The 25,933-nt window shown below is 44.6% G+C and overlaps 2 non-coding genes across 2 annotated transcripts; one reads left to right on the forward strand and one right to left on the reverse strand.

The window, feature by feature from the left end:
- Positions 1-10,798: 10,798 nt before the first annotated feature.
- On the reverse strand, positions 10,799-10,873 carry Trnas-cga (transfer RNA serine (anticodon CGA)). Its single transcript has one exon. It is a non-coding gene; the product is annotated as a tRNA-Ser (tRNA).
- A 227-nt stretch (positions 10,874-11,100) lies between these two features.
- Trnas-cga (transfer RNA serine (anticodon CGA)) lies at positions 11,101-11,177 on the forward strand. The gene has a single exon. It is a non-coding gene; the product is annotated as a tRNA-Ser (tRNA).
- Positions 11,178-25,933: the final 14,756 nt, after the last annotated feature.

The raw sequence follows: 25,933 nt of genomic DNA on the forward strand, positions 1-25,933 counted from the left end.
AAAATGTGAGCCGCCAAGGAAGAGAAACCCGTTGGTCATTCTATATGATGTACCGACTATTATGACCAATGAGGAGGTACACGAAACCATAAAGGCACAAAACTTTGAAGACATGACAGAGGATGAATTTAAAGAAAATTTCAAATTGAGATTTAAGACAGGACCTCGGGACCGTGACGTGGTTCACCACGTCGCAGAGGTGTCTGCTCAAATGAGGAAGAAAATAACTGCAATGGGCAAACTCTACATCGGCTTCCACGCCGTAAATACACGTGAGTATCTTGTGGTACCGCGTTGCCACAATTGCGGAGATCTCGACCACGTTTTGAGGCACTGCACCAGGGGGTCGGCCTGCTCGAAATGTGGCGAGGATGGACATGTCCGCAAAGACTGTAGGGCTACAGCAGCCTGTATCCCATGTAAAAGAAGGGGCAAAAAACCTTGTGGCGCCACTGGGCGGAATTGCCCCACTTACAGACTCTTGGAGCAAAGGTTGATCTCAAGGATAGACTATGGCTGAACAAGCCAAAGCAAACAGGATGACCAAAAGAAAATCCCCGAGCAAAAGGAGGAGGGATGCCATGAGGGCAAGTGCCTTTAAGATGTTTTTGAGGTCGCTCACTGACGCCTCAGTCACTATAAAGGACGCGAGTACCCAAACGGAATCCACCACTACTGATAGAGGAACTCAAACTGAACCTCTTACAGTCAAGTCTCCCTCCTCCCAAAGCCGGAGGACAATGCCGACTAAAGATCAACGGCAAGGGCATCCTGTAACAGAGACGGTGGCAATCTCAACGAAAGAGTACAGTAACATAAAACAACCACTACAGGAGAACAAAATAACTAGTTCGAGTGAACAAGCTATGAAAGATCCAGTCGTGAGATTGCCACCCATCGACCCAGTCAGGGTCTATCCAAATCTTGAGTTCACCATGCAATTAGCGAGACTAGAGCAGCCGACTACCCTGACCACTGCCTTAAGACACGTGGTCCGGGTGGGACATGAGAATGGTAGGAGAGTCACCTTCTCGGCAATGGAGGCCGTAGACAGAATCCAGCTCAAGTCAGTGAATCTCCCCACCGACTTCGGAGCCCTGCGAGACTTACTCAAGAAACTGTTTGAAAGACGCGGGGAAAAATTTGACTTGGATGACATATACGAACAAGCAGTTCTAGCAAATGGACGTATTACATTTGACTGGAACAAGACCTGGCCAAATGACAGAATACACACATACTTTCCATAAATTAAATGACAAAAATCACCATTGGACAACTAAACGCCCATAACAGTAGACTGGTGATGCAGGAGCTACGTAAGGAAGTGGAGGAGAGGAGACTGGATCTGATCTGTCTGCAAGAGCCGTACTCCCTAAATGGGAAACTAGTATTCACAGCTACGACATGGCAAGTTATAAGCAGTGGAGAAAACCCAAAATCGGCAATAATTATAACCAATAAAATTCTGAGAGCCATAGTTCTGACACAATTCACAACTAGCCACTGCAACGTCGTGGAGCTGCAATCTCCATCTGGCACTGTCATTCTCATAAATATGTACTTTCAGTATGGTGACGACATCGAAAGACATTTGTTACATCTCACCACGGTCATCACGGCGTTGCGGGGGCGAAAAGTAATTGTAACTGCTGATATAAATGCTAAATCCCCCCTATGGTACAGCGGCACCAGGGACCCAAATGGGGAGAAGGCAGAAGAGGCCATTATGGCCTTGCAGCTGGTGGTGGTAAATAAACCTGGAAATCCTCCGACCTATGTGGCGGGAGGTGGCCAAGGCACAAACATTGACGTGACCTTGGCTACACCCAACACGGTGCACCTAATTCAGCAGTGGGAAGTGATAGAGAACGCCACCACCAGTGACCACAATCTTATCACTTTCAGTGTGGGAAACAGGGAGAGCCGCTGGGCCATGGGGTGGGAGGTGCAATATAATTATAAAAGAGCCGACTGGGAAAAACTTGCCAGGGAGTGCGACATTCCTGCACTGCCAGAAGGTGACGGACTTTTGGACATTGACATTGACAAAAGAGCTGAAGAACTGACTACAGCAATAACTCGAGCGGTGAAAGGAAGGAGGAAGGCCATGGCGGCCTCTCCGTCACCATGGTCAGCTGAACTGGAGGAGATGCGTCGGTCTGTCAGAAGGCTCAGGAGGCACTACCAGCGCAGTGTCGTCTGGCTTGAAAGGCAAAGATGGCTGCAACTATACCGGGAAGCGAAAGAAAATTTTCACAAACACTTATGTGAAGTACGATCCCAAAGTTGGGAACACTTTGTACTCAACCAACTTGCTCTCGACCCCTGGGGAATTCCCTATAAGCTTGTCCGGGAAAAAATCCGCTCTCCGATGGAGCTCTCAACTGTCAGGCGGGGGGACGGGATGTCAGAGTCCTGGCAGGAAACTGCCGAGGTTCTTCTCCAGTCCCTGCTGCCTGATGATACAGCGGATGGAGAGACCAATGAACAACGGCAGCTGCGAGAGAACTACATAAGCAATGTATACGTAAATGATACAGCAGTCTACCCATTCTCTGAAGAGGAGGTAGCTGCCCACATAAAAACCCTGAAGATAGGGAAAGCTCCCGGGCCGGATGGCATTGTGGCGGAGGTGGTGCAATTCCTGGCTCCCCAGATAGTCGCTCCTCTAACTCAACTATATAACGAATGTCTGAGGCAGCAAAAGTTCCCTCAAATTTGGAAGAGGGCAAATGTAGTTATTATCAAAAAAGGAGCCGATAAAGACCCAGCAGAAACAAAATCTTACCGTCCAATCTGCCTGCTTGATCTGCTTGGGAAGGTTCTGGAGAGACTGCTGGCTAACAGACTGGCTGCGCACCGAGTGCTGTGCGGGATGAGCAGCAGGCAATTCGGCTTTAGGCCAGGGCGTTCGGCATCTGATGCAATCGCCCTGGCGGCTGAGGTCTGTGGCTCTACCCCATACAAGTATGTAGTCGGCATCATGGTGGACATAAGTGGCGCCTTCGACAACCTGTGGTGGCCTTCGCTCTTCTCCTGCTTACGGGAGAAGGAGTGTCCAGGGCCGCTGTATGGGTGTCTGAGGAGCTATTGTGAGGATCGGGAGGTCTGGCTATCATCTCCTAGCACAAGGGTAAGAAAAACAATCACGAAGGGATGTCCCCAGGGCTCCGTTTTAGGTCCCCTGTTCTGGGACATCCACATGGAACCCCTACTAGATAATTTACAGCAAACTGATGAAGTGCTAGAGGTGATAGCCTACGCAGATGACCTCCTTCTACTGGTTGGTGGCCGAAGCCGAGAAGACATAGAACCTAAAATAGAACGAGCAATAGCAACACTACAACTTTGGTGCCGGAATACTAAAATGACAATTTCACCAACCAAATCAACTTACCTCCTTCTAAAGGGACAACTAGTCAGGAATCCAACAGTCAGGATAGAGGGCTCACCTGTTCTTAGGCGACATGAGACTCGATACCTGGGCATCATCATTGATGAGAGGTGGTCATTTGGCAGACACATTGAAACCGTAACACAAAGAGCTTTACAAGTACTAAACAACCTCATCTCCATTGGACATAAACGCTTCCACCTCCCACCATATCTCATCAAGTTATATCATAACAGCATACTCACCTCCATAGTGGGTTACGGTTCAGGAGTCTGGGCACACAGGCTCACGAGGGTGGTGCCCGCCATGACAGTGAGAAGAGTTCAAAGGAATATGATTATGAGATCAATGGGGGCTTACAGGACCACACCGGGAGGAGCCCTGTTAGTCATAATGGGACTCTGCCCACTGGATATCAAAATTCGGGAGCAGGCCGCCTGGTATTGGGCAAAAAAGGAGAACTTGGATAAAATAGAGGAAATTCTAGGGAGTAGGACTGAAAACAAAGTAGAAATCAGGTTAAGAGGGGAACAGCTTTGGCAACTTTCATGGGAAAACGAAGAAACAGGGCGCAGGACTTTTGATTTACTACCAGATGTCAGGGAAAGAATAAAAATGACATATTTCGAACCAACCAGGGGGCTCATCCATTTTCTCACTGGGCATGGACCCTATTCGACATATCTATGTCGATTTGGGAAAAAGGCGACACCTGCGTGTGACTGTGGTGCTCTGGAGGGTACTCCTGACCATGTGGTCTACGAGTGCCCACTCTTCAATGATGTGGCCTCAGACTTACGCGGACAACTACCTCATAACAACACATATAGACTGCTAAGACATCAAGACACCTTTCAGATCATAAACAAGCTGGCTAACGCGGTATCACAGAAAGTCTTAAGGGACTACCTGAATGAACCAAATTAGCTCATGATTAGAGACTTATTAGAACACTGATAAAGACAGCACCCTATTCCCAATCCGCCCGGGTACGGAAAGGTCGACTCTTCAGTCTAGAATCAGCCGAGCCCCGGGATCAGGGGGAATGGAGTGCAACCCCACGTATCTAGACAATGCACCCGATTGTGACATTAGATTAAGTTTAGTTTAGTTGTAGACTTAGAAATAGATACTTCTTTTAGGAACCTGCAGCGACCAACTCCATGGCCTGCCCAGTGTCAGGGGCACGCTCATTGGGGTTAGCTCAATGAGCAAGGCCAAATAGTAGGTTTATATTAGTAGCTGACACCTTTGTAACGCTGCAGGCTTAGTAAGTAGTATATAGTTAGTTACTTAGGTTACCACTTAGTCCTTAACCAACATACTAATTGCCCATTGTAGTTTCCATGTACTTGTTACTTATCACTAACTACTTACTAACTTATATTTAGAAAAGCTGCAAATGTAAAAATGTATGAGACCTTCGGCCCACTAATTAGATAAGGTAGTGGGCTACATTGTTATAATTAATATCATATGGAAATAAAGATTTTTTTAAAAAAAAAAGTTCTAGGGTACTGATGACCACAGCAGTTAAGTCCCATAGTGCTCAGAGCCATTTGAACCATTTGAACCACCACGACCGGCCTTTCGTCAAACAGAACAAACTCTCTTATTCTTCAGTTTTCAGCTACAGAGGACGACTTCCTCCGCCTGCCTCTGGCTCTGTTCATTAGGACTGGCCACCTACCAGCCACTCGAACAAGGCTTCCTCTGACGCTGCCTGTCCCTTGTATTTTACTCACACCACGTTCAACTGTTCGAGCTTTCTTACTCACTCCTCAGGCGAGCCATCCTGTACGCTGCAATTTCAGAACATACTATTAGCTAAATGAACTTCACTAAACAATTCCAAGCCATCTCCCATTGGACAAGAAGCAAGATAAAGTTGGAGGAAAGGGAGATGCGTTAAACTAAGAAAATGGAGGTAGAGAGAGTGTATCAAATGATTTACAGATTAGCTAGGGAGGTAGCTTCTGAAAGTAAAAGAAGGCAGACTAACACGGAAACAGAAAGAGTGGACGGTAGATTAGCGGAAGAACTGACATAATCGTCGGTATTGCTTTCGTTTCTCAAAAGATGCAAATATTTCGATTTCGGAAAAGAAGCTCTGTATTTGGCCAAGATGTCGAAGAAGAAGGTCCCTTACGTACTGGTTGTACCGAGTAAGATGCGGAGACGGCGGTTTGATAGCGGACAGAAGAAGTACGAGAAAGGGCGTCCCTTACCTGAGGGATCGCTACTCAAGCTACCTGGCGAAGGGGCAAGTGTGGCAAATGTCCGGCATTCGGCCATCTGCACAACGCCTAGCACTGCGTCACCCTCGCCTCGGCAGCACCACCTGATGCCACGCAACCCATCTTCCGCCTGTTCATCAGCACTGCTCACCTATGGCTGTCCAGTCCAACAGTCAGAGTTCAATGCCGGCGGAGGGAGGGAGAAGGCGTTTGGCCACAGCGCGCCTTGCCACCATTGCGTACAGCAGCCGCTGCCGGGCCCACGTCGCCTCCATTAAGATGCCAGGTGCCGTTGTCGGAATGTCGTTGCCGCCGTCTGCCACACCGCGCTGCATCGCGCCACTCCGCTACTCAATACGTACCATCAAAACACTTTTGTACCGAGGAATTGTATTCTTTTATTAGGTATAAGAGTTCTGAACTGAAAAAAGTCACTAAGAAGTATTTGGCAAATGGCACGTTTTACTGTTAGGTTTCCTTATAGTATATTGTTATTCAGCGTCCTGAGGTGAGATTCATTGTAACATTTTGAAGGGACAATGAGAGAATAATTGGCCCTTTAGTAAGAGTTGTTCAATTTCTTTGTGTCATCCTTAGAGTAAAGATATTTGAGCGGACGAAAATGGCAACCGCTCGTTCACAATCAAAGACAATCAATAGTGGTGAAGACCGCTATAGGTCTCTGGTGGTTCTAACAATACCACCACTTGCAAAGTAGTTTAGAAATCAGATTAATAATGTTGCTCACGCAGCATATGTTCGTTTTATCGGGCAACAAAAAAGTTATTGACTGTGGATGGTATCGTCAGAATGGAAATAATGAAGTCACTGTAAAAAAGTCATTAATTTTGGCACTTATCTTGAATGGATTCCCAAGTAGATTTCGTCGAAGTTGTTATGGCTCATCTTATTGATTCTAGGGTGATTCCACTTTGACTGCTAGAAGGTCCAGATCTGTATTTTAGCAATATTTGAAGACCTAACAAATGCGTTTTTCAGGAAATTCTTAATGATGAAACAACCCCAGATCAGAACAATGGTATGGTAGAAATAGGCTTGGTGTTCACGATCCACATTTTTATTAAATTTCTTATAAATTACAATGAAATGAACACCCTTAGCTGCTTACCGGCGTTGACATACGTCAACGGGGACAGATGAAAATGTGTGCCCCGACCGAGACTCGAACCCGGGATCTCTTTCTTACATTTCAGACGCTCTAACCATCTGAACCACCGAGGACACAGAGGATAGCGCGACTGCAGGGATTTATCTCTGGGACGCCTCCCGTGAAACCCACATTCTCAACGTATTGTCCCGCACTACATTCGTAGCGCCCCCGCCCATTATACCACATTACCCGCGGCGCGTTGCCGATTCCCGTAAGAGTTTGGGCACTGTTTGTGCATTCGCACAGAAGAAGAAGATGGTCAAGTGGCCGGTGAGCCTTAACTATATATTTACTAAGATGGTATCTGCTCTTTTGGACATGTCCGAAAGGACAGATACCATCTTAGTAAATATAAAAAAAAATTCTTGTAAATTCACATATACTTCTTCTTAATTATCACATCATCAAGAATACAGTTTTTATCAATTCCATATAGTTAATTTCCACTTTAACCAAACACAAGACTTGAGTGTTCTTTTACAAGCGAAATAACAACTTAACTTGTGCAAAGTCAAACAAAGAATGCTCTGTGCGCATTCGCGCCAGAACGTTTACAAGTAAGTCAAAGATTGTGACAGTTTCACAGGAATGAATACACACAAGAACCATATCACTGTAATATATCGACACATCGGAGTACCTATACATTAATAAAACCAAATGTAAATATTGTCGCAAAAATACGTCTGTTACTTCGCAGAAAAGTAGTACGATAATACTGGTATCGAGAACTGGGGTTGGAGTGGCGTAATGGTCACGTAAATAAAGAACCATTACAAGGTGGAGATCCATAAACTTACACTCGATAGTATGGACTTAGAGAGGAAGTTAGGACGTGCAATGGGACAGGCCATAGAAAGATTTGGAGGTTCAGGCTACCCTTCAGGTTCCTGGAGAAGCTGAGGTCAGTTGCACTACGTAATAACCTAGCATAGCGAGCAGTTACCTTTTTTTGGGTGGGGGGGGGGGGGGTTGAAGGAGGCCGGCAACCCACCGAAAATGTGATCATCATTTTTAAGCACGTTCTTGATGTTGGTCGAATGTGTTCATGGTCTCATGACTTGCATTTAAATGTGTCACCCCTAAGTTTATCAGGCGATGCATATGCCCACATAGGTGGATACGTAAAAGAATACAGAGAGATACGATGTGTTGGCCAAGGGACTAACAGAAATGTACACAGACAAGAGAGGCATGAGTTGTTACAGAGTTATGTTGTCTGCCCAGAGATGGAAGCAAGGGGAAGACCTTGAATTGTTTTCCGTTAGGATTCGCACGGCTTCGTGCCACACATATACCATGGGGACAGGCTCAGCGAGAAATGATGCGTTGAGAGAGTAAGCATAGGCAGAGGAAAATTTGTGTTTTTCGAAGGCATCATGCGCAAATAAGACGGGAGATCAAAGCGGCATCGCCTTCGACATTACATGAGGTATTTTGGCTTGCGCTATTGCGTCAGGAAGCCTGATGATTTGTTGCGACCCCATCGTTCAGTACGTCTACGAGGGCAGTTCAATAAGTAATGCAACACATTTTTTTCTGAAACAGGGGTTGTTTTATTCAGCATTGAAATACACCAGGTTATTCCCCAATCTTTTAGCTACACAACACTATTTTTCAACGTAATCTCCATTCAATGCTACGGCCTTACGCCACCTTGAAATGAGGGCCTGTATACCTGCACGGTACCATTCCACTGGTCGATGTTGGAGCCAACGTCGTACTGCAACAATAACTTCTTCATCATCCGCGTAGTGCCTCCCACGGATTGCGTCCTTCATTGGGCCAAACATATGGAAATCCGACGGTGCGAGATCGGGGCTGTAGGGTGCATGAGGAAGAACAGTCCACTGAAGTTTTGTGAGCTCCTCTCGGGTGCGAAGACTTGTGTGAGGTCTTGCGTTGTCATGAAGAAGGAGAAGTTCGTTCAGATTTTTGTAGTCGTTTCTTCAATTTCTGAAGAGTAGCACAATACACTTCAGAGTTGATCGTTTGACCGTGGGGAAGGACATCGAACAGAATAACCCCTTCAGCGTCCCAGAAGACTGTAACCATGACTTTACTGGCTGAGGGTATGGCTTTAAACTTTTTCTTGGTAGGGGAGTGGGTGTGGCGCCACTCCATTGATTGCCGTTTTGTTTCAGGTTCGAAGTGATGAACCCATGTTTCATCGCCTGTAACAATCTTTGACAAGAAATTGTCACCCTCAGCCACATGACGAGCAAGCAATTCCGCACAGATGGTTCTGCTTTGCTCTTTATGGTGTTCGGTTAGACAACGAGGGACCCAGGGGGAACAAACCTTTGAATATCCCAACTGGTGAACAATTGTGACAGCACTGCCAACAGAGATGTCAAGTTCAGCACTGAGTTGTTTGATGGTGATCCGTCGATCATCTCGAACGAGTGTGTTCGCACGCTCCGCCATTGCAGGAGTCACAGCTGTGCACGGCCGGCCCGCACGCGGGAGATCAGACAGTCTTGCTTGACCTTGCGGCGATGATGAAACACGCTTTGCCCAACGACTCACCGTGCTTTTGTCCACTGCCAGATCACCGTAGACATTCTGCAAGCGCCTATGAATATCTGAGATGCTCTGGTTTTCTGCCAAAAGAAACTCGATCACTGCCCGTTGTTTGCAACGCACATCCGTTACAGACGCCATTTTAACAGCTCCGTACAGCGCTGCCACGTGTCGGAAGTCAATGAAACTATACGAGACGAAGCGGGAATGTTTGAAAATATTCCACAAGAAATTTCCGGTTTTTTCAACCAAAATTGGCCGAGAAAAAAAATGTGTTGCATTACTTATTGAACTGCCCTCGTACATCTACATCTGCATAGATACTCCGGAAGCCACCGTACGGTGCACCACTACTTGTCATTTCCCCTCCTGTTCCACTCCCAAATAGAGCGAAGGGTAAACGGCTGTCTGTAGGCCTCTGTATGAGCCCTAATTTCTTATCTTTACCTTTGGGGTCCTTACGCGTGATGCGCGTTGGCGGCAGTAGAATCGTTCGGCAGTCAGCTTCAAATGCCGGTTCCCTAAATTTTCTGAACAGTGTTTCTCGAAAAGAACGTCGCCGTCCCTCCAGGGATTTCCATTTGAGTTCCCGAAGCATCTCCGTAACTCTTACGTGTTGTTGGAACCTACCGGTAACAAATCTAGCAGCCCGTCTCGGAATTCCTTCGATGTCTTGCTTAAATCCGTTCTGGTACGGATCCCAAACACTCGAGCAGTACTCAAGAGTAGGTTGCACCAGCGTACCATTTGCGGTCTCCTTTACAGGTGAACCACTCTTTCCTAAAATCCTCTCAGTAAACCGAAGTCGGCCATTGGACTTCGGTATTACAGTTCCGACATAGTCGTTCCACTCATATCGCTTTACAGCGTTACGACCAGGTATTTAAACGACTTGACTGTGTCACACTGAACACTAGAAATACTGTATCTGAATATTACAGGTTTTTTCTTCCTACTCATCCGCATTAACTTACATTTTTCCACGTTTAGGGCTAGTTGCCATTCATCACAGCAACTGGAAATTTTGTCTAAGTCGTCTTGTAACTTCCCACAGTCACTCCGTTTCTACATCTTACCGTACACCACAGCATCATCAGCAAAGACTGCTGTCCACCCTGTCCGCCAAGTCATTTACGTACATACAGAACAACAGCGAGCCCATCACACTTCCTTGGGGCACTCCTGACGGTACCCTCGTATCTGATTAACACTCGCAGTCGAGAACAACATACTGGGTTCTATTATTTAAGAAGTCTTCGAGCCACTCACATAATTGTGAACTTACTCCTTATGCTCGTAGCTTTGTTAACAGCCTGCAATGGGACACTGTGTCAAACGGTTTCCGTGTTGATTGGTGGACGTAAGCTTCTTTGTCTCAAGAAAGTTTCTTCTATTCGAACTGAGAATATGTTCAAGGATTCTGCAGTAAACAGAAGTTATGGATGAAACTTCCTGGCAGATTAAAACTGTGTGCCCGACCGAGACTCGAACTCGGGACCTTTGCCTTTCGCGGGCAAATGCTCTACCAACTGAGCTACCGAAGCACGACTCACGCCCGCTACTCACAGCTTTACTTCTGCCAGTACCTCGTCTCCTACCTTCCAAACTTTACAGAAGCTCTCCTGCGAACCTTGCAGAACTAGCACTCCTGAAAGAAAGGATATTGCGGAGACATGGCTTAGCCATAGCCTGGGGGATGTTTCCAGAATGAGATTTTCACTCTGCAGCGGAGTGTGCGCTGATATGAAACTTCCTGGCAGATTAAAACTGTGTGCCCGACCGTAGCTCAGTTGGTAGAGCACTTGCCCGCGAAAGGCAAAGGTCCCGAGTTCGAGTCTCGGTCGGGCACACAGTTTTAATCTGCCAGGAAGTTTCATATCAGCGCACACTCCGCTGCAGAGTGAAAATCTCATTCTAGAAGTTATGGATATTGGTCTGTAATTTTGCAGGTCCGTTCTTTTACCTTTCTATATACTGGAATCACCTGCGCTTTTTTCCAGTCGCTTGGGACTTTGTGCTGGGCGAGAGATTCACGATGAATGCAAGCCAGGTGACGAGCCAATGTCATAGAGTACTCTTCGTAAAATCTAACTGTGGTTCCATCCGGACCTGATGATTCATTTGCTTTCGTATCTTTCAGTTGTTTCTCTACGGCAGGTATGCTTATTTCTATGTCGGCCATATGGAAGTCTGTCCGACGGTTAAATGACGGTATGTTTGTACGGTTCTCCTGTATGAACGATTTCTTGAACGCGACACTTAAAACTCCGGCTTTCGCTTAGCTGTCTTTAACTGTCACACCAGACTAGTCAACAAGGGACTGAATGGAAGCCTTAGACCCGATTAGCGATCTTACAAACGGCCAGAACTTTCTGGAGTCCTCTACCAGATCTTTTGCTAAGGTGTGGCGGTGGTAGGTCTTGTATGCTCCGAACACAGATCTTTTCACAGACGCACGAATCGCTACTGACCTTCGCTTGTCGTCATTTGTGCGTCCCCTTTTGAACACAGAGTACAGTGGCCTCTGCTTCATCAACATCCGCCGACTTTCACTGTTAAACAATGGTGGGTCTTTTCCATCCATTATTCACTTACTACGCACGTAACTCTACAGACTACGATCTACAATCTACTTAAACAGTAGTGACCCCGCCAGGTGTTTCCAAGAGAGTTAAACAGTGGGAGGTGCTAACGGCTGAGACATGCAGTCGACATCTGCATTGCCCCCTGTTGCAGTCATTGTATGGAGATCGGTCCCACGGGTGTTGCTTGTCGCCAGTCGTGAGGTAGATTAAGCCAGGGCAGGGGACAATATCAGAACTGGTAAAATCCCAGGTAATCTACAGCAACTGGCAAAATATGGCACACACAGAGTATTCCAGCTGGTCGTGTCATACCCTCAGTACCATTTTCGTATCATGATCCTTAATATTTCTTTCATCTTTCTCATCAGTACGGTGCCCTCATGAACGTAGGTTTCTGCCCCTACAGACTTGAGGTTCTGAAGGTTTGCGCCCCATTTTCCATAAAGCCACATCTAGCGGGGAACAAAAACCCGTCAGTGCACTAGAGAATGAGACGAGTCGTGAAACTTGATGGGATTGAGTTTTTATTTCAAAACTAAGACACACACGCGAAATCCACGTATAGGTCATGCAAGAAAAGCTGCAAATCATTAGGTTCTCACATCCTTGGTAGTGTCTATCAGATTACTAGTAGGACTACACGACTTTAGGACCCTAGTGTGTACACAGTATTAATTACACGATTCGAACTTGTGTCGCCGAAACTGATAGGATGCTGTGCCAGATAGTAAAATGAACGGATTCGCTCTTTGACTTCTTTCTTTCCTTTTCGCCGAAACTGCTAGGATGCTTTGTAACCTGCCGGATTATAAAATTGACAGATTCACTCTTTACCTTGGTAACATTACGAGTCAAGATAGATGTAACGGAACTTGAATAGCGTATTTGCCTCTATTGGTTACGGTAGAGAGATGGATCTTTCGGTCCTGTCTGTATATTTATATATAATATTGCCTGAATAAAGGCTGGGCGAGTGTGACGCTATCGTTAAAAACGCACGCCGCTTGATTTGTTACGATTTAGTCAGTCATAATAATAATAACATGCTTTTGAATACAATTAAAATATTACGGCGATACCTGTTTAGTGTTATTGGAAATAATATGTGGTAAATTAATGAGGTAAAATTGGGCATATTAAGGTGTTTTGCTTTATATCGACGAAGCCGATGATACGGCGTCTTTTTTCCGTTTACTCTTAGAAATAAACAAGTAAAGAAGTGCTAATTGTGCGTTGTGAAAAAATATAGGGGCGAGTATACAATCAGACTAACAAATGGACATTTAGTTACACGAAATCGCGGATAGTTAAGAGTGGACATTAAACTGAGTACACCTACAGGGTGCTCTAAGATCGACGCTCCTTTCCTCTTGGTATAACGGTGCCTCACGGTAACAACGACAACGCCGACGACGAAGGAAAATACGGTAGGACTTCTTCCCCTCTTTTTCTTCAATAGAGAATAATGTAACTGGAACTCAATGAACGTGAGTAAATGTGTTTGTATGGATGGGAGGAAGTCACGTTAATAGGGTGATATACGTAATGAAAACATTCTGCTGTCATCTTCTGAATATCAGCGACGTAATGGCAAGTTTAGGGTGAGGTTTATATGAAGATATGGATGAGGTAAGGATGATTAACCCTTAACTGATGCGGAGAAAAAAAATTGCATTACAACTCTAGTAGGGTCTGAGCAACCCCAATGACTGAAAATGAGATGTTATCACAAATAATTGCAATTACTTGTCAAATAAGATACATATTATTGCATATGAATGTGTAATACATGAACTATACATGAACTATGTGTATATACAAAAATTATGTGTGATTACATAATTAATTGTGCATGTAACATAAGCCATGTTATTTTGCAGAGTCTGGGCAAATACATACACTGTGTTCCAAACAAAGCAACTTATAACACTTAGTACAAGAAAAGTTTGTCTTTCTTTTTCTGGAGGGCACAACTGACAACGCCCCTTTCTGACACGTGGCTCTACCTCTCCACTCCTTCGTCTCCACCTCTAATTTTTGCAACAACCTGCTGCAGCTCCCTTGGAAGATATCTGGTTTCACGTCTATCCATATGCTCTTTGATAAGTGCCATGGCCAATTAAGTCAAAAATTTCCTTCTTAGCATCTTCTGTGCTGTTCAATTAGGCTTGCAGTATGACACAATAGCACTGTTTACACCAGCAATGTCCAACATTGTGAAGAAAATGGCCTTAGGCTCGAAGTAGTGTATGTACCACACAGCTGGTCAATGGTATCCGCCCCACCCTTTGTCTCATTGTAGTTGGTTATCATTTCAGGTTTTCCAGAGTCTGTTATCTCCTGGTCGTGAAGCATCCTAAACAATAAAATAACTATTCTGTTCTTCTTCGGAACATATGAACAAGGCGTGAGGCCTGCACTATGTCTAAGGAGACTAGATCAAATTTATCTAGGCCGGATAGCTTTGAATTCTTGTGGAATTTCACGTTTGTTGGTTCTCACTGTTCCCACGATGGTGAGTTTCTGAGTTTTCAATTTCTCAGCAAGTTCAATGGAGGTGAAACAATTGTCAACTGTCACATTTCGATTTGACCCTTTGATGGGTTCAATTAATCGCAGCTGTGTTTGCTTTGGCACTGACATGTTTCTGCGAACTTCACTTTCTGAACCAATATAAATGAAAGCATTATTCATATAGAAGTCCCTGGAATCTGCAAGGCATAGAACTTTTATTCCTTATTTATTAGGTTCTTTAGGCACGTAAATTTTAAAAGGGCATCGTCCCCGAAAAGGTACCAGCATTTCTTCAACAGTCACTGAGCTTCCAAAAACAAAATACTGAATACAATTATGGATGAATGCATCCCTAATTTCACGAAAAGGAGCAAGTTTATCTGTTTCCTTTCGCTCTACTCGTGTCTGGGCACAATCAAACCGAAAGGCTGCAAGAATGAACAAGAATCTCTTGACACTCATAGTGGCCCGGAAGATCTCTCTATCTGTACCAGCTGAAGGAAAGAGGATAGAAACATCTTCGTTTCATGATTGCAATACACCTACCAGGTATAACAGTCCTACCACTGCTTTGATTTCAATCATATCGACATCACCCACAAATTATGGCAGAGGTTGTTTATACCTGCTTCTCATTTGGCGGATTTTTTCATTTGAATGATTCACTATACTTTGTAGCATGGTGTCAGTGAAGTATAATTTCCAAGTGCCTAAAGCGTCATTGTCACGGACATCCTTTGCAGCTCCACGAACGCCTGACACTCTCATAACAATGTTATGCACACGTGTACGACAACGTGCAGGGGGATTCTTGCTCCACTTGAAACATTTATTCTTCCCATAGAAATAGTTGGAATAACAAGTGGGCACACAATCTTCTTCCTCGCTGACATCAGTTTCATCTGAAGATGATATGTCACCAGGCTCCACTACACTATCTGAGATTTCCGAGGAAGATGATAAGTCATTCTCACTGATATCACTGAGAGTTGGGTCATGCAGTAGACGCTGTATTTCTTCGTCTGTCAAACGCTTCCTCCAAGCCATGGCACCGTAAATCCTGCAAATATTACAAAAGTTTAGAGCAAAAAATGGGAGAAAGTTTCCTAGAAAATGTTCACGTTAATGGAAAAAAACACTAACGTTAACGCTCCGGTGGGGTCTCACACACCCCGGACTGCTTCCAACTGACAAACCGTTTGGAATGAATTCAATGTAATGGCTCGCACCGAGTCATCTACAGACCATTAGAGAATACCAAAACGGCCAGCGCCATCTGTTGCATAGATATAGACGTACGTGTAGAAAAAAAAAGTCCTGGGGTCTGTCAGACTCCTCTGGACCAGTTGAAGGTTAAAGTTGAAAATGAAAGTCGAAGATGACGTCATGTGTTGATGATAACTGCAGCTACGAAGTGCACTGATGCTGATGTTATTGTAGGTGAACGAATGCTTTTTTTCTAAGTTTAATGCTGTAGCAGGACATTCTGAATACCTTACGGCTGGTGTGACACACAGCTGTTGCCTAGCAACAAGCCAAGCACACAGTGGAGTGATGCGCTGCTGCCACATCTCGTCCCTGCCCACCCTAGACGTCCAGCAGTGCAACAGGGTACTTACGAGGTGCATTCAAGTTCTAAGGCCTCCGATTTTTATTCTAATTAACTACTCACCCGAAATCGATGAAACTGGCGTTACTTCTCGACGTAATTGCCCTGCAGACGTACACATTTTTCACAACGCTGACGCCATGATTCCATGGCAGCGGCGAAGGCTTCTTTAGGAGTCTGTTTTGACCACTGGAAAATCGCTGAGGCAATAGCAGCACGGCTGGTGAATGTGCGGCCACGGAGAGTGTCTTTTATTGTTGGAAAAAGCCAAAAGTCACTAGGAGCCACGGCAGGTGAGTAGGAAGCATGAGGAATCACTTCAAAGTTGTTATCACGAAGAAACTGTTGCGTAACGTTAGCTCGATGTGCGGGTGCGTTGTCTCGGTGAAACAGCACACGCGCAACCCTTCCCGGACGTTTTTGTTGCAGTGCAGGAAGGAATTTGTTCTTCGAAACATTTTCGTATGATGCACTTGTTATCGTAGTGCCCTTTGCAACGCAATGGGGAAGGATTACGCCCTCGCTGTCCCAGAACACGGACACCATCATTTTTTCAGCACTGGCGGTTACCCGAAATTTTTTTGGTGGCGGTGAATCTGTGTGCTTCCATTGAGCTGACTGGCGCTTTGTTTCTGGATTGAAAAATGGCATCCACGTCTCATCCATTGTCACAACCGACGAAAAGAAAGTCCCATTCATGCTGTCGTTGCGCGTCAACATTGCTTGGCAACATGCCACACGGGCAGCCATGTGGTCGTCCTTCAGCATTCGTGGCACCCACCTGGATGACACTTTTAGCATTTTCAGGTCGTCATGCAGGATTGTGTGCACAGAACCCACAGAAATGCCAACTCTGGAGGCGATCTGTTCAACAGTCATTCGGCGATCCCCCAAAACAATTCTCTCCACTTTCTCGATCATGTCGTCAGACCGGCTTGTGCGAGCCCGAGGTTGTTTCGGTTTGTTGTCACACGATGTTCTGCCTTCATTAAACTGTCGCACCCACGAACGCACTTTCGACACATCCATAACTCCATCACCTCATGTCTCCTTCAACTGTCGATGAATTTCAATTGGTTTCACACCACGCAAATTCAGAAAACGAATGATTGCACGCTGTTCAAGTAAGGAAAACGTCGCCATTTTAAGCATTTAAAACAGTTCTCATTCTCGCCGCTGGCGGTAAAATTCCATCTGCCGTACGGTACTGCCATCTCTGGGACGTATTGACAATGAATGCGGCCCCATTTTAAAACAATGCGCATGTTTCTATCTCTTTCCAGTCCGGAGAAAAAAAATCGGAGGCCTTAGAACGTGAATGCACCTCGTACTGTTTACTCTGCCCCTCGAGCCAAAGCTGTACTTTACTACAGCCGCCTTTTCTCTTCTCTTTATACAATAACTGCGACCGTGTTGCTGATTTATTGTAACTGTTACCTTTGTGCGTTGGAAAGCATACTACTGTAAACTTCGTATTTAGTAAATAAGATCTGAGTCAAATATCTCAACCTAAGGTAGCACATGGAAAGTGGTGTTCTAGAAACCTTCCCTTTACATTTGTTTAAAAAGGACCGTTATACATACATTGGTGTCCAAAATTAAAGCAACATACCACTATTTCCCCGTCTCTGATCCACGATATAATCACACAAACTGTCAACCACATGTCCGTACGATACTGTTTTTCACGTAAGAAGGCATTCCGGTCAACTGGCATGAGCCGTGGTAAAAATTGCTCTTTTGAAGAGCACGCCGCAGTGCGTAGTGTGAAGCAGTCGCCCTGCGTTTCTGGCGGTGGCGCCGCAGTGGCAATCGCGGCTTTGGTGTCTCCCTCTGGTGGGAAAGGGGAAAGGTTGCCTGTTCACGTGCATTTAAGGGGCGCTATGTTCCTGTAGCATACGTGGTTTGATCAAGACTGAATTTTAAAAAGAAAAATTTTAGAAGGAAAACTTGTTGTGGCTGCCTCACCCCTCGTCTTCCAGAACTCTTTCAGTGCCAGGCATGAAAATGAAATCACCTTGACCCAGTTTCTGGACGCAGTAAATGTTACCAGGCCGTTGGGATTTTAAATTGATTACCTATCCAGTATTCGACCACATAAGGTAAGACGTCACCAACGATCCGAACTGCAGAGTCCTAGATTTGATGAATTGTGTAATAGCATACCACAACTCCAATTACAAAAAATCTAGAATAACAAAAAGTCCTATCAAAACGATACCAGCCGAAATGTCCTTCCAGCTTTGGGTTCCTCAGTATGTAGGTCCTTTGTTCACAGAAATTTCGATAATGGGTCAAATCTCGACTGATTTTCAATAAAGTCGAAATAAAACTGATGAGGAAATTGTGAACTGTTGGGTTTTTCATTTCCAGTACCTGCATTTGCCATCTGGTTGATAACTAATTAATTCCTACTCCACTTTTTCTTATCTCGAACTTCGTCTTTGTTCAGGTGCCGCACGTTCGTCTCGGCACGCGGTGTTCTGGGAAGGTTCTTTGTGCTAAAAATGATAACTTCTGACGGAAGTTCGACAGCTGAGACAGATGTACGAAACCTCTACAGATGTATCAAACGTTGTAAGTAGGCTGTTTATGTTTTCTCATTGGCAACGTTACGTAGCGCTCTGTATGAAAATCACTGGCTGTGCTGTGTGCAGTCTGTGGCTAGTTTGCATTGTTGTCTGCCATTGTAGTGTTGGGCAGCTGGATGTGAACAGCGCGTAGCGTTGCGCAGTTGGAGGTGAGCCGCCAACAGTGGTGGATGTGAGGAGAGAGATGGCGGAGTTTTGAAATTTGTAATACTGGATATCATGAACTGCTATATACATTATGACTTTTGAACACTATTGAGGTAAATACATTGTTTGTTCTCTATTAATATCTATCATTTGCTAACTATGCCTATCAGTAGTTAGTGCCTTCCGTAGTTTGAATCTTTTATTTAGCTGGCAGTAGTGGCGCTCGCTGTATTGCAGTAGTTCGAGTAACGAAGATTTTTGGTGAGGTAAGTGATTTGTGAAACGTATAGGTTAATGTTAGTCAGGGCCATTCTTTTGTAGGGATTTTTGAAAGTCAGATTGCGTTGCGCTAAAAATATTGTGTGTCAGTTTAAGCACAGTCGTGTACAATTTTTCATAAGGGGACGTTTCAATGTGATAATGAGGACTGATGGGAGACGGATTAGTGGGACGGCTCGATGTGACGTAGAGAGGGCGCCGGGACTCGGCGATTAACGACGAACGACGGCAGGCGTCGTGGAGGTCTATCAAATGTATGCAGAGGTTAAGCAGAGTGTGCATCGTATCACCATGAAGATTTCAATGGACAAACGACAGTTAGCGCTCCGATTAGTTCGTGAGTTTAGTTTTGTTTGAAGTGTATTTCAAAACAGTGAACAACGTGATCAGTAATGGAGCTGCACGCCGAAGACATCGTCTTCCTTCTGACCAAAACAGTACGCGTAGCTCTGCAGTTTACCTTGCGTTGTTTTGTGTCTCAATGTCAGTGATCCTACTGCTAATTACCAGATGGTCGCTGTACAGTACGCCCTGTGAATTGGTAACATTATTGCCATGGTAGGTGCAGTTTTCAAATCACTGTATTTCAAGATCTGCGTGGCAGAGCAAAATATTTACACACCTTTAGTGCTTCGAGTACGTTTCAACTTTCGTTTTCTGGGAGGACAAAGTTTCCACAGGTTCCATTACTACACGCTGAATACGCAAGGAAGGCATGTTCCGATTTCGCGATTTTATTTTAGTTTCTGCTTCTCACGTATTTCCGCGATGAATTGAATTGTAGTTCCGTACATTGTCGAGTAGGCTACTGTTTGCTTACCCTCTCTTTTTTCTTTCCGTAAATCTTGGTCCATATCTGTGTGAGACGATCCGTCGTCTGAAGAACCGCGTTACGTGACTCCGTTTAAATCTCGCGGGAGTACACAGCCTATAGCTTAGATCAGTGCGTTAGAGTTAGTGTATCTATTTCCTGCAGTAGCTTTCTGTAAGCAAAGTTTATTGTAAAAATTAATTGTTGGTACATCCATTTACAGTAGAAAAAATTATTTCTGTTTTAAGAGCTAACGGATCTTTCCATCTTAAGCTGTAGCGAGAACTCCGCACAGCATATTTTAGTGTTTGTTTATTCTCTCGTTTACATTTTGCCTTACATTACAAGCTTACTAGCGTCGCAGTCGGCTATTTTCTCTTTTGTGGGCGTCCTTTTGTACCTTCTCAGTTACTCCTCACTGTTTTGCTTGCATTTTTTTTAGAAACCATTCAGTCTTCCTTTTCTTTCTTTTGCACAATATTTTATAGATAGGGCTGCGCTTAAACAGCTGGAGGCTGCATCGACCAAGGTCAACAGGCATCCGGCTACACCTCGCGGCAGTGGTGGCATCGGGACGCCGGTGACCAGACCTTGTAACACCCTTGATGCCACTAGAATTCCCTGGCGACCAACCAGGCGCTGCGTCTTCTGATACGCAACATCTGACCAATTCGTTTTCGCTCGAGAGCTTATGGCGGAGAGTAGTCGGTTCACGTGACACTGGGTGGAAGGTGAAACAGGGAATGGGCCATACACTTGGCTCCTTACGCCTTAGCAACAAGTACGAGGTGCTACGCAGTGTTGGTAGTACTTCTCAGCCAGCATTGGATACCACTCTTGTTGGGCAAGAGGCCAATTTTCCTTCCCCGTCCGGACAAGTACAGAGATCGCGTTTGCTAGTAATTGGGAGCGCCAACGTTAAGTGGGTAATAGAGCACCTCAGGCAAATAGCATGCAAGGTTGGAAAGAATACCAGTGTGCACTTTTATATGTTTGGTAAGGGGTCTTGTCTGTGACGTGGAAGACGCCATGCCAGCAGCTATCGAGTGAACTGAATGCAGCCTGTTGCAAATAGTGACACACGTTGGCACGAATGATGCCTCCCGCATGGGTTCTGAAACCATTCTCAGTTTCTGCCACCGGATGACCAATTTGGTGAAGACAGGTAGCAGGGGACGTGGGGTACAGGCTAAGCTATCTGTAGCATCACACCCGGCTTCGATCGTGGTCCTCTGGTTTGGAACAGGGAGGAAAGTCTAAAACAGAGGCTCAGACGACTCTGCGATGATATCGGATGCGAATTTCTCGATCTCTGCTATCAGGTGCAGAATTGTATGGTTCCCCTTAATACATAAGGCGTGCGCTTCAAGCAGCAAGCAGCTACAAGGAGGGTTGAATACGTGTATTAGTGTGTACATGTGGTTTTCTTAGATTAGAGAAACCCCCCTTGCGTTCAGAGACGAGCTGCTTGCCAAAATCAAAGTTATATCAGCCACAATGTTCTCAGAAAGTGTCCGTTCTTGCAGAGCGGATGTATAATAATTTGCAGAAGCATCCAGGTAAATATCCCAGAATTAGTACTAATTATTGAAGAAATAATGCCCAGATAGTATTAGGAACAGAAATTTGGCTGAAACAGGAAGTCGATAAGAAATATTAAGTTCAGATTGGAATATTTATCATAAAGATAGGTTATCCGCCAATGGGGATAGCATATTTATTGGAGTAAAGAATTCTATCATATCTCGCAAGGCTATCCCGCATTCCTAATGTGAATTACTCTGGGTGAAATTAAGCATCAGAATCGTCAAGAATGGTAATCGGATGCTTTTATAGATCGCCTGGGTAAAGAACCGTAGGGGTAAAGCACCTCACAGAGATCTTGCACAATATCGCTAGTTATATTTGCTGATCATGCTGCTGTAATAGGGGGTGACTTCAACTTACCACGTATAGATTGGGAGAGTCATACCATCAAAACTGCGGCCAGAAACGAGAATTCGTGTGACGTTATTCTGAATCTGTTGTCCGAAAATTTCTTCGCGCAAATAATTATCGAACCAACTCGCGAAAGTAACGTCTTAGACCTCCTAGCAACAAAAATGAATGATCGTATCGAAACGTAGAGGGAGGTATCAGTGATCATAATGCTGACTGTGGGTTTTACAAGCAATATTAAGAAAGGTAGGAAAATATTTTTGCTTAGCAGGAGAGACATGATACAAATGACACAGTACGTGAGAAATCAGCATCGGGTATTCAGTTCTGACGAGGAAGATGTGGAACACAGACGGAAAAAATTGAAGTATGTTCCGAGCAAGGTCTTAAGGGAAGAGAAAGACCCACTGTGGTTTAACAGCCTGTTGTAAAAGTGCTATGTAAACAAAGAGAGCTTCATCACAATTTTAAGACAAGTCGAAACCTAGCTGACAAACAAAAGCTGAACGACACGAAAATGAGTGTAAGGAGATCAAAGGGAGAAGTATTTAATGTTTTTAAAGTAAAATTTTATCAGTCGATCTGAGTAATAATCCGAAGACGTTTTCGACTTTCGTAAAATTAGTAAGCAGTTCGAAATCCTTTATTCAATCACTCTTGAAAATACTGGCATCGAAACCAAAGATAACAGAGAGAAGGCCGAAGTACCGAATTCGGTCTTCCGAAATTGTGTCACCATCTAAGATCGTAACACGATTCCTCTTTTCAATCACCGTATGAACAGCAAAATGGCATACATTGAGATATCCGATCGTACAGTGGAAAAGCAACTACAATCGCTTCGAAGTGGAAACGCATCATGAGTAGATGATATACCTATAAGATTCTACAAATATTATGCAAAAGAGCTTTCTCCCCTACTAGCAGCAGTTTATCGCAGATAGCTGGAGCAACGAAGGGTACCCAGCGATTGCAAAAAAATCGCAGGTCATTCCCTTTTTCAAGAAGGATCGTAAGGCAGATGGACGTAATTATAGGCCTGCAGCGTTGATGTCAATCTGTTATAGAAGTATGGAACATCTTTTGTGTTCAAAAATTATGACGTTGTTGGAGAACGAAAAATCCTTATAAAAATCAACATGGATTAAGCAAACAGAGATCTTCCGCGAAATTCAACTCTCTCTGTTGCTTCATGAGTTCAACTGCGCTTTAGACAACGGTGCTCAATTTGATGCCGTGTTCTTTGACTTCATAGAGGTATTTGACACCGTCCAGCACTGCCAGTGAATGAAATACGGGCTTACCGAGTATCAGACAGATTTGCGACTAGATGCAAGACTTCCTTGTATCAGAATTTCGCTCTTAACGTAACAAAATCGGCAGATGTAAATGCGTCTTTCAGACTATCCCAAGGAAGTGTGATAGGACTGTTACTGTTTACAGTGTATATAAATGATGTGATAGAAAGCGTCGGAAGCTCTTTAAGACTGTTCACAGGTGCTGCGGTTGTCTATAATAAAGTAGCAACGCCAGAGGACATTATCAATTTGCAGAATGACCTGCAGAGGATTGATGAATGGCGCTGGTTCTGGCTGTTGACCCTGAACATAAATAAATATAACATATTGCACATGCATAGGAAAACAAATCCACTACTGCACAGCTACACTATTGATGACAAACTGCTGGAAACAATATCTGCGGTAAAATATATGGGAGTAACTATCCAGAATGAAGTGTAATGGCCACATGTAGTAAGTAGTAGGAAAAGCAAATGCCACACTGACATACATAGGAAGAATCTCGTTCGACCTGTTCTTCTTTATTGTACATCTATCTGGGATCCTTATCATTTAGGACTGATAGAAGAGACTGAGAAGATCCTACGGAGAGCGGCACGTTTTGTCATGGGATCGTTTAGTCGGCGAGAGAGTGTTGCAGAGTTGCTCGACAAAATCCAGTAGCAGGCGTTACGGGAGGTGTTGTGCATCACGGAGACGCTTACTATTGAAATTTAGAGAGAGAACTTTACGAGAAGAACCGAACAACATGTTGCTTGCTCCCACATACATCACGCGAAGTAATCAAAACGACAATATGCGAGAAATTACAGCTAGTCCAAAAGAAAGCAGATGTTGATAGATGTGAAAATTACCGAACTACCAGTTTAATAAGTCACTGCTGCAAAATACTAACGCTAATTCCTTACAGAAGAATGGAAAAACTGGTAGAAGCCGACCTCGAGGAAGATCAGTTTAAATTCTGTAGAAATACTGGAACACTTGAGGCAATGTTGACCTTACGACTTATCTTAGGAGAAAAATTAAGGAAAGGCAAACCTACGTTCGTAGCATTTGTAGACTTAGAGAAAGCTTTTGACAATGTTGACTGGAATACTCTCATTCAAATTCTAAAGGTGTCAGGGGTAAAATACAGGGAGCGAAAGGTTATTTACAATTTGTACAGAAACCAGATGGCAGTTATAAGAGTCGAGGGGCATGAAAGGGAAGCAGTGGTTGGGAAGGGAGCGAGACAGGATTGTAGCCTCTCCCCGATGTTATTCAATCTGTATATTGAGCAAGCAGTAAAGGAAGCGAAAGAAACATTCGGAGTAGGTATTAAAATCCGTGGAGAAGAAATAAAAATTTGAGGTTCGCCGATGATGTTGTAATTCTGTCAGAGACAGCAAAGGACTTGGAAGAGCAGCTGATCGGAATGGACAGTGGCTTGAAAGGAGGATATATGATGAACATCAACAAAAGCAAAACGAGGATAATGGAATGTAGTCGAATTGAGTCGGGTGATGCTGAGAGAATTAGATTAGCAAGTGAGACACTTAGTGTAGTAGATGGATTTTGCTGTTTGGGGAGCAAAATAATTGATGATCGTTGAAGTAGAGAGGATATAAAATGTAGACTGGCAATGGCAAGGAAAGCGTTTCTGAAGAAGAGAAATTTGTTAACAGCGAGTGTAGATTTAAGTGTTAGGAAGTCGTTTCTGAAAGCATTTGTGTGGAGTGTAGCCATGTATGGAAGTGAAACATGGATGATAAATAGTTTGGACAAGAAGAGAATAGAAGCTTTCGAAATGTGGTGCTGAAGATTATATGGGTAGATCACATAACTAATGAGGAGGTATTGAACAGAATTGGGGAGAAGAGGAGTTTGTGGCACAACTTGGGGAGTAGAGGAGTTTGTGGCACAACTTGACAATAAGATGGGTTCGATTGGTAGGAGATGTTCTGAGGCATCAAGGGATCACCAATTTAGTATTGGAGGGCAGCGTGGAGGTTAAAAATCGTCGAGGGGGACCAAGAGATGAATACATTAAACAGATTCAGAAGGATGTAGGTTGCAATAGGTACTGGGAGATGAAGAAGCTTGAACAGGATAGAGAGTAGCATGGAGAGCTGCATCAAACCAGTCTCAGGACTGAAGACCACAACAACAACAACAACAACAACAACAATGAAGGCTGAGCGACAGTCATTATTACTAAGCGTGATCCGCGAGTTGTGCGGGCTTGCGGTATCAGTTAGTCGTACCAGAAGTACCCTCCGCCACACGCAGTTAAGTGCTCGCGGAGGATGATGTAAATGTAGGTTGTAGCGGAGTTCCTTACCCCTCAGCTAGCTGCACCTCTTATTAGGCTTTATAACGAATGCCTGAGGCTTGCCAAATTTCCAAAAATCTGGAAGAAGGCAAATGTTGTCATGGTAAAGATCTAATGGAAGCCAAGTCCTGTAGGCTAATATGTCTTCTACATGTTTTGGGGAAAATATTTGAGAGGGTATCAGCTGGCGGCACACAGGCAGCTTGGGTTTCAGCCGGGGCAATCGGTATCTGGCGCAATCGCCCTGGCAGCAGACGTCTGCAGCTCAGCCCCGCATAAGTACGTGGTGGGCACCGTGGTGGCTGTCCTGTGGTGGACCTCGCTCTTCTCCTGCTTATGGGAGGATTATCCAGGGCCACTCTATGACTGTCTGAGGAGCTATTGTGAGGAGAGGCACGTCTAGTTATCATCGCCTAGCAGAAAAATAAGTAAAGCGATCACCAAGGGATGTCCAGAGGGCTCTGTCCTGGGGCCACTCTTTTCGGATAAAAATATGGAGCCATTGCTGGTAATACTATA

Source organism: Schistocerca cancellata, chromosome 8, assembly GCF_023864275.1.
Source record: "Schistocerca cancellata isolate TAMUIC-IGC-003103 chromosome 8, iqSchCanc2.1, whole genome shotgun sequence".
NCBI lineage: Eukaryota > Metazoa > Arthropoda > Insecta > Orthoptera > Acrididae > Schistocerca > Schistocerca cancellata.